This window comes from Rhinoderma darwinii, chromosome 5 (assembly GCF_050947455.1).
Source record: "Rhinoderma darwinii isolate aRhiDar2 chromosome 5, aRhiDar2.hap1, whole genome shotgun sequence".
NCBI lineage: Eukaryota > Metazoa > Chordata > Amphibia > Anura > Rhinodermatidae > Rhinoderma > Rhinoderma darwinii.
The window spans coordinates 34,613,700-34,623,634 of record NC_134691.1 but is presented as its reverse complement, the minus strand read 5'-3'; positions in this window follow the sequence as shown (position 1 = coordinate 34,623,634).

Genomic DNA, 9,935 nt, shown 5'->3' with positions numbered 1-9,935 from the left:
GGATGGGGCCGCCCCCTCCAGAGAGGGGGGGAGGGAAGCCACCGTGGAGCCGCGTGTGGCTTGCATGCGGGAGCCACGCCGACACTTCCAGCCTCGGGCGAGGCGGAAGACGGCTTTGGACTACTTGCGAGAAACAACCGTGCCCCATGCGCGGGTGCGCCTGGGAGCACCTCGGCTAGAGAGGCCCTTGCGAGCAGCGGACATACGGGGGCGGTCACTGCCTCCCCGTCGTTTAAAGCTTTCTCTCGCGCCTCGGGCTCCGGCGACACCAGCGCACTCTCGGACGCCTTTTAGAGTGATAGAAGCAGCACTGAGCAAACGCACCTCGCGGGAGCGAGAGGTACCGGCGCCCGCCTTAGCAGGACCGCCGGGCTTTTTGGGACACCGGCCGTAGGTGGCCGGGGGCGAAACAGACCCGGACGGTGTGGGAGGAAGACGCGCTCGCCGTAACCGACAGGGCTCCAAAGCACTGCCGAGCGAGTGGTCCCTCCGCCGCCGGGTCGCGGGGAGCCAGATCGATCTGAGGAGTCTTGGACAAATTCCAAAGACTCAAACGGCGCGGGAGCACGTGCTCCTCTCACAGCTTAACGACAGGTGGACGAGGCCGACGAGGACTTCCAGGAGACACCATGAGAGGGCCGGTGCCTATCGCTCACACCCTGGAAGTCACTCTCGGCCACGAACGGTTAGGACTTCCCGCTAGGAAGAACCGTAGGGACTTGGAACACGAAACCAAAATGCCCTCTCACAGGATTTCAGGTGAAGGAGATATTCGCACCCCTAAAAGTGTCACCACCTCAAATACACCGGGGTAAGGTGCCAACTTACCCGGGCTCCTGGAACTGCTGCCCGGCTGAAGCCCAAAATAAAAACCTCATAGGGTTTTTCCTCCAAAACGTCAATGAAGACAGACCTGCCAGCGAGGCCGACGGGGACTTCCAGGAGGCCGGCATGACGTGCCACTACATACCGGTCACACCATGGAAGTCCTTCTCGGGTTGGACCAGGTGCAGCTCCCGCTAGAACGTGCAGCACGTCCTCCTTCACGGTACTCTCGATTGGAGTCGCCAACGTGGCCGAGCTCCAACAACTGCTGGTCGGCCTGGGACTCCAGAAAGAATGTACCAAAGTTCTTTCGTGGAAGTTCAGGTGCAGCGGACCGACCAGCCAATGAGGCCGACGGGGACTTCCAGGAGACACCATGAGAGGGCCGGTGCCTATCGCTCACACCCTGGAAGTCACTCTCGGCCACGAACGGTTAGGACTTCCCGCTAGGAAGAACCGTTGGGACTTGGAACTCAAAACCTAAATGCCCTCTCACAGGATTTCAGGTGAAGGAGATATTCGCACCCCTAAAAGTGTCACCACCTCAAATACACCGGGGTAAGGTGCCAACTTACCCGGGCTCCTGGAACTGCTGCCCGGCTGAAGCCCAAAATAAAAACCTCATAGGGTTTTTCCTCCAAAACGTCAATGAAGACAGACCTGCCAGCGAGGCCGACGGGGACTTCCAGGAGGCCGGCATGACGTGCCACTACATACCGGTCACACCATGGAAGTCCTTCTCGGGTTGGACCAGGTGCAGCTCCCGCTAGAACGTGCAGCACGTCCTCCTTCACGGTACTCTCGATTGGAGTCGCCAACGTGGCCGAGCTCCTACAACTGCTGGTCGGCCTGGGACTCCAGAAAGAATGCACCAAAGTTCTTTCGTGGAAGTTCAGGTGCAGCGGACCGACCAGCCAACGAGGCCGACGGGGACTTCCAGGAGACACCATGAGAGGGCCGGTGCCTATCGCTCACACCCTGGAAGTCACTCTCGGCCACGAACGGTTAGGACTTCCCGCTAGGAAGAACCGTTGGGACTTGGAACTCAAAACCTAAATGCCCTCTCACAGGATTTCAGGTGAAGGAGATATTCACACCCCTAAAAGTGTCACCACCTCAAATACACCGGGGTAAGGTGCCAAAGTACCCGGGCTCCTGGAACTGCTGCCCGGCTGAAGCCCAAAATAAAACCTCATAGGGTTTTTCCTCCAAAACGTCAATGAAGACAGACCTGCCAGCGAGGCCGACGGGGACTTCCAGGAGGCCGGCATGACGTGCCACTACATACCGGTCACACCATGGAAGTCCTTCTCGGGTTGGACCAGGTGCAGCTCCCGCTAGAACGTGCAGCACGTCCTCCTTCACGGTACTCTCGATTGGAGTCGCCAACGTGGCCGAGCTCCTACAACTGCTGGTCGGCCTGGGACTCCAGAAAGAATGCACCAAAGTTCTTTCGTGGAAGTCAAGGTGCACCGGACCGACCAGCCAACGAGGCCGACGGGGACTTCCAGGAGGCCGGCATGACGTGCCACTACATACCGGTCACACCATGGAAGTCCTTCTCGGCCACAAACGGTTAGGACTTCCCGCTAGGAAGAACCGTAGGGACTTGGAACGCGGAGCAGAAATGCCCTCTCACAGGATTTCAGGTGAAGGAGATATTCGCACCCCTAAAAGTGTCACCACCTCAAATACACCGGGGTAAGGTGCCAACTTACCCGGGCTCCTGGAACTGCTGCCCGGCTGAAGCCCAAAATAAAAACATCATAGGGTTTTTCCTCCAAAACGTCAATGAAGACAGACCTGCGAGCTAGGCCGACGGGGACTTCCAGGAGGCCGGCATGGCATGCCACTACATACCGGTCACACCATGGAAGTCCTTCTCGGGTTGGACCAGGTGCAGCTCCCGCTAGAACGTGCAGCACGTCCTCCTTCACGGTACTCTCGATTGGAGTCGCCAACGTGGCCGAGCTCCTACAACTGCTGGTCGGCCTGGGACTCCAGAAAGAATGCACCAAAGTTCTTTCGTGGAAGTTCAGGTGCAGCGGACCGACCAGCCAACGAGGCCGACGGGGACTTCCAGGAGGCCGGCATGACGTGCCACTACATACCAGTCACACCATGGAAGTCCTTCTCGGCCACGAAGGGTTAGGACTTCCCGCTAGGAAGAACCGTTGGGACTTGGAACGCGGAGCAGAAATGCCCTCTCACAGGTTTTCAGGTGAAGGAGATATTCGCTCCCCTAAAAGTGTCACCACCTCAAATACACCGGGGTAAGGTGCCAACTTACCCGGGCTCCTGGAACTGCTGCCCGGCTGAAGCCCAAAATAAAAACCTCATAGGGTTTTTCCTCCAAAACGTCAATGAAGACAGACCTGCGAGCTAGGCCGACGGGGACTTCCAGGAGGCCGGCATGGCGTGCCACTACATACCGGTCACACCATGGAAGTCATTCTCGGGTTGGACCAGGTGCAGCTCCCGCTAGAACGTGCAGCACGTCCTCCTTCACGGTACTCTCGATTGGAGTCGCCAACGTGGCCGAGCTCCTACAACTGCTGGTCGGCCTGGGACTCCAGAAAGAATGCGCCAAAGTTCTTTCGTGGAAGTTCAGGTGCAGCGGACCGACCAGCCAACGAGGCCGACGGGGACTTCCAGGAGACACCATGAGAGGGCCGGTGCCTATCGCTCACACCCTGGAAGTCACTCTCGGCCACGAACGGTTAGGACTTCCCGCTAGGAAGAACCGTTGGGACTTGGAACTCAAAACCTAGATGCCCTCTCACAGGATTTCAGGTGAAGGAGATATTCACACCCCTAAAAGTGTCACCACCTCAAATACACCGGGGTAAGGTGCCAAAGTACCCGGGCTCATGCGAGCGAGGCCGACGGGGACTTCCAGGAGGACGGCAGGAGGTGCCACTACCTACCGGTCACACCATGGAAGTCCTTCTCGGCTTGGAACGGGAGCAGCTCCCGTTTGTACTTCCTCGTTCACGGCTTTCGGTAGGAGTTGCCGAGGTGGCCGAGCTCCTGCAACTGCAGGTCGGCTTGGGACTTCAGAAAATACCATAAAAAAAAAAAGTGTTTTTTATTATGAAGGTAAAACACACAGCGGGACCGAGCCGTGAGCCAGGCCGACGGGGACTTCCAGGAGGACGGCAGGAGGTGCCACTACCTACCGGTCACACCATGGAAGTCCTTCTCGGCTTGGAACGGGAGCAGCTCCCGTTTGTACTTCCTCGTTCACGGCTTTCGGTAGGAGTTGCCGAGGTGGCCGAGCTCCTGCAACTGCAGGTCGGCTTGGGACTTCAGAAAATACCATAAAAAAAAAAAGTGTTTTTTATTATGAAGGTAAAACACACAGCGGGACCGAGCCGTGAGCCAGGCCGACGGGGACTTCCAGGAGGACGGCAGGAGGTGTCACTACCTACCGGTCACACCATGGAAGTCCTTCTCGGCTTGGAACGGGAGCAGCTCCCGTTTGTACTTCCTCGTTCACGGCTTTCGGTAGGAGTTGCCGAGGTGGCCTTGCTCGTGCAACTGCAGGTGGGCTTGGGGCTTCAGGAAATAACATAAAAAAAAAAAATAATTTTTTATTAAGAAGGTAAAAAAACACCGGACCCGACCAGCGAGCGAGGCCGACGGGGACATCCAGGGCAGCGGCGTGAGAGGGCGGCTTGGTGCCGCTATCGCCGTGGAAGCAGCATTCGGCCTAAGCAGGGAACGCCTCCCGCCCTCCTCTCGTCCTGGAAGTGTTGGACTTGGGAGGCGGAGCAAGTTCTCCCTCTCACAGTATTTCAGGCGTAGGAGATATTCACACCCCTAAAAGTGTCACCTCGCCAATTACACCGGTGGGAGGTGCCAAAATGCCCGGCCTCCTGGAACTGCTGCTTGGCTGAAGGCCAAAATAAAAACCTCATAGGGTTTTTTCTCCAAAACGTGAATGAAGACAGACACGCGAGCGAGGCCGAGGGGGAGTTCCAGGAGGTCGGCATGAGGTGGCCGCGCCTACCGCTTGAGCCCTGGAAGTCCGCCGCGGGCCGGAAGTGCTTGTCGGGCGGGTGAACTACGGGACTCGCCGCGGCCGATGCCCAGCTCCCACAAGGAAGCTGCCGGCATCCACAAGCTCCCACGGGGCCCCTCTATCCCCCCACGGGTGCAGAAGGCAGGCACACCGCCGCTAATAGGCGGAGCTGGCTCCCGGCCGCTGTCATGCATCACTCGCGGACCGGAAGTGCTTGGCAGCCGGGTGGACACGGCGGGACTCGCCGCGGGCGCTGTGGAGCTCCTACAGGGCTGCCCCCGGGCTGGCACAGCTTCCCCAAAGCTCCTCTATCCCCCCACGGGTGCAATAGGCAGGCACACGCCGCACACGCCGCTCGTACACGGAGATGGCTCCCGGCCGCTTTCGGTAGGAGTCACCGAGGTGGCCTTGCTCGTGCAACTGCAGGTGGGCTTGAGGCTTCCGAAAGTACCATAAAAAAAAAAAGATTTTTTTATTAAGAAGGTAAAAAAAAAAACAGCGGGACCGACCCGCGAGCTAAGCCGACGGGGACTTCCAGGAGGTCGGCATGAGGTGGCCGCCCATACCGCTCTTGCCCTGGAAGTCCGCCGAGGACCGCGGTCGCTGTGGAGCTCCCACAAGGAAGCTGCCGGCATGCAGCAGCTCCCACGGGGCCCCTCTATCCCCCCACGGGTGCAGAAGGCAGGCACACCGCCGCTAATAGGCAGAGCTGGCTCCCGGCCGCTGTCATGCATCACTCGCGGACCGGAAGTGCTTGGCAGCCGGGTGGACACGGCGGGACTCGCCGCGGGCGCTGTGGGCTGCCCCCGGGCTGGCACAGCTTCCCCAAAGCTCCTCTATCCCCCCACGGGTGCAATAGGCAGGCACACGCCGCACACGCCGCTCGTACACGGAGATGGCTCCCGGCCGCTTTCGGTAGGAGTCACCGAGGTGGCCTTGCTCGTGCAACTGCAGGTGGGCTTGAGGCTTCCGAAAGTACCATAAAAAAAAAAAGATTTTTTTATTAAGAAGGTAAAAAAAAAAACAGCGGGACCGACCCGCGAGCTAAGCCGACGGGGACTTCCAGGAGGTCGGCATGAGGTGGCCGCTCATACCGCTCTTGCCCTGGAAGTCCGCCGAGGACCGCGGTCGCTGTGGAGCTCCCACAAGGAAGCTGCCGGCATGCAGCAGCTCCCACGGGGCCCCTCTATCCCCCCACGGGTGCAGAAGGCAGGCACACCGCCGCTAATAGGCAGAGCTGGCTCCCGGCCGCTGTCATGCATCACTCGCGGACCGGAAGTGCTTGGCAGCCGGGTGGACACGGCGGGACTCGCCGCGGGCGCTGTGGAGCTCCTACAGGGCTGCCCCCGGGCTGGCACAGCTTCCCCAAAGCTCCTCTATCCCCCCACGGGTGCAATAGGCAGGCACACGCCGCACACGCCGCTCGTACACGGAGATGGCTCCCGGCCGCTTTCGGTAGGAGTCACCGAGGTGGCCTTGCTCGTGCAACTGCAGGTGGGCTTGAGGCTTCCGAAAGTACCATAAAAAAAAAAAGATTTTTTTATTAAGAAGGTAAAAAAAAAAACAGCGGGACCGACCCGCGAGCTAAGCCGACGGGGACTTCCAGGAGGTCGGCATGAGGTGGCCGCTCATACCGCTCTTGCCCTGGAAGTCCGCCGAGGACCGCGGTCGCTGTGGAGCTCCCACAAGGAAGCTGCCGGCATGCAGCAGCTCCCACGGGGCCCCTCTATCCCCCCACGGGTGCAGAAGGCAGGCACACCGCCGCTAATAGGCAGAGCTGGCTCCCGGCCGCTGTCATGCATCACTCGCGGACCGGAAGTGCTTGGCAGCCGGGTGGACACGGCGGGACTCGCCGCGGGCGCTGTGGAGCTCCTACAGGGCTGCCCCCGAGCTGGCACAGCTTCCCCAAAGCTCCTCTATCCCCCCACGGGTGCAATAGGCAGGCACACGCCGCACACGCCGCTCGTACACGGAGATGGCTCCCGGCCGCTTTCGGTAGGAGTCACCGAGGTGGCCTTGCTCGTGCAACTGCAGGTGGGCTTGAGGCTTCCGAAAGTACCATAAAAAAAAAAAGATTTTTTTATTAAGAAGGTAAAAAAAAAAACAGCGGGACCGACCCGCGAGCTAAGCCGAAAGGGACTTCCAGGAGGTCGGCATGAGGTGGCCGCTCATACCGCTCTTGCCCTGGAAGTCCGCCGAGGACCGCGGGCGCTGTGGAGCTCCCACAAGGAAGCTGCCGGCATGCAGCAGCTCCCACGGGGCCCCTCTATCCCCCCACGGGTGCAGAAGGCAGGCACACCGCCGCTAATAGGCGGAGCTGGCTCCCGGCCGCTGTCATGCATCACTCGCGGACCGGAAGTGCTTGGCAGCCGGGTGGACACGGCGGGACTCGCCGCGGGCGCTGTGGAGCTCCTACAGGGCTGCCCCCGGGCTGGCACAGCTTCCCCAAAGCTCCTCTATCCCCCCACGGGTGCAATAGGCAGGCACACGCCGCACACGCCGCTCGTACACGGAGATGGCTCCCGGCCGCTTTCGGTAGGAGTCACCGAGGTGGCCTTGCTCGTGCAACTGCAGGTGGGCTTGAGGCTTCCGAAAGTACCATAAAAAAAAAAAGATTTTTTTATTAAGAAGGTAAAAAAAAAAACAGCGGGACCGACCCGCGAGCTAAGCCGACGGGGACTTCCAGGAGGTCGGCATGAGGTGGCCGCTCATACCGCTCTTGCCCTGGAAGTCCGCCGAGGACCGCGGGCGCTGTGGAGCTCCCACAAGGAAGCTGCCGGCATGCAGCAGCTCCCACGGGGCCCCTCTATCCCCCCACGGGTGCAGAAGGCAGGCACACCGCCGCTAATAGGCGGAGCTGGCTCCCGGCCGCTGTCATGCATCACTCGCGGACCGGAAGTGCTTGGCAGCCGGGTGGACACGGCGGGACTCGCCGCGGGCGCTGTGGAGCTCCTACAGGGCTGCCCCCGGGCTGGCACAGCTTCCCCAAAGCTCCTCTATCCCCCCACGGGTGCAATAGGCAGGCACACGCCGCACACGCCGCTCGTACACGGAGATGGCTCCCGGCCGCTTTCGGTAGGAGTCACCGAGGTGGCCTTGCTCGTGCAACTGCAGGTGGGCTTGAGGCTTCCGAAAGTACCATAAAAAAAAAAAGATTTTTTTATTAAGAAGGTAAAAAAAAAAACAGCGGGACCGACCCGCGAGCTAAGCCGACGGGGACTTCCAGGAGGTCGGCATGAGGTGGCCGCTCATACCGCTCTTGCCCTGGAAGTCCGCCGAGGACCGCGGGCGCTGTGGAGCTCCCACAAGGAAGCTGCCGGCATGCAGCAGCTCCCACGGGGCCCCTCTATCCCCCCACGGGTGCAGAAGGCAGGCACACCGCCGCTAATAGGCGGAGCTGGCTCCCGGCCGCTGTCATGCATCACTCGCGGACCGGAAGTGCTTGGCAGCCGGGTGGACACGGCGGGACTCGCCGCGGGCGCTGTGGAGCTCCTACAGGGCTGCCCCCGGGCTGGCACAGCTTCCCCAAAGCTCCTCTATCCCCCCACGGGTGCAATAGGCAGGCACACGCCGCACACGCCGCTCGTACACGGAGATGGCTCCCGGCCGCTTTCGGTAGGAGTCACCGAGGTGGCCTTGCTCGTGCAACTGCAGGTGGGCTTGAGGCTTCCGAAAGTACCATAAAAAAAAAAAGATTTTTTTATTAAGAAGGTAAAAAAAAAAACAGCGGGACCGACCCGCGAGCTAAGCCGACGGGGACTTCCAGGAGGTCGGCATGAGGTGGCCGCTCATACCGCTCTTGCCCTGGAAGTCCGCCGAGGACCGCGGGCGCTGTGGAGCTCCCACAAGGAAGCTGCCGGCATGCAGCAGCTCCCACGGGGCCCCTCTATCCCCCCACGGGTGCAGAAGGCAGGCACACCGCCGCTAATAGGCGGAGCTGGCTCCCGGCCGCTGTCATGCATCACTCGCGGACCGGAAGTGCTTGGCAGCCGGGTGGACACGGCGGGACTCGCCGCGGGCGCTGTGGAGCTCCTACAGGGCTGCCCCCGGGCTGGCACAGCTTCCCCAAAGCTCCTCTATCCCCCCACGGGTGCAATAGGCAGGCACACGCCGCACACGCCGCTCGTACACGGAGATGGCTCCCGGCCGCTTTCGGTAGGAGTCACCGAGGTGGCCTTGCTCGTGCAACTGCAGGTGGGCTTGAGGCTTCCGAAAGTACCATAAAAAAAAAAAGATTTTTTTATTAAGAAGGTAAAAAAAAAAACAGCGGGACCGACCCGCGAGCTAAGCCGACGGGGACTTCCAGGAGGTCGGCATGAGGTGGCCGCTCATACCGCTCTTGCCCTGGAAGTCCGCCGAGGACCGCGGGCGCTGTGGAGCTCCCACAAGGAAGCTGCCGGCATGCAGCAGCTCCCACGGGGCCCCTCTATCCCCCCACGGGTGCAGAAGGCAGGCACACCGCCGCTAATAGGCGGAGCTGGCTCACGGCCGCTGTCATGCATCACTCGCGGACCGGAAGTGCTTGGCAGCCGGGTGGACACGGCGGGACTCGCCGCGGGCGCTGTGGAGCTCCTACAGGGCTGCCCCCGGGCTGGCACAGCTTCCCCAAAGCTCCTCTATCCCCCCACGGGTGCAATAGGCAGGCACACGCCGCACACGCCGCTCGTACACGGAGATGGCTCCCGGCCGCTTTCGGTAGGAGTCACCGAGGTGGCCTTGCTCGTGCAACTGCAGGTGGGCTTGAGGCTTCCGAAAGTACCATAAAAAAAAAAAGATTTTTTTATTAAGAAGGTAAAAAAAAAAACAGCGGGACCGACCCGCGAGCTAAGCCGACGGGGACTTCCAGGAGGTCGGCATGAGGTGGCCGCTCATACCGCTCTTGCCCTGGAAGTCCGCCGAGGACCGCGGGCGCTGTGGAGCTCCCACAAGGAAGCTGCCGGCATGCAGCAGCTCCCACGGGGCCCCTCTATCCCCCCACGGGTGCAGAAGGCAGGCACACCGCCGCTAATAGGCGGAGCTGGCTCCCGGCCGCTGTCATGCATCACTCGCGGACCGGAAGTGCTTGGCAGCCGGGTGGACACGGCGG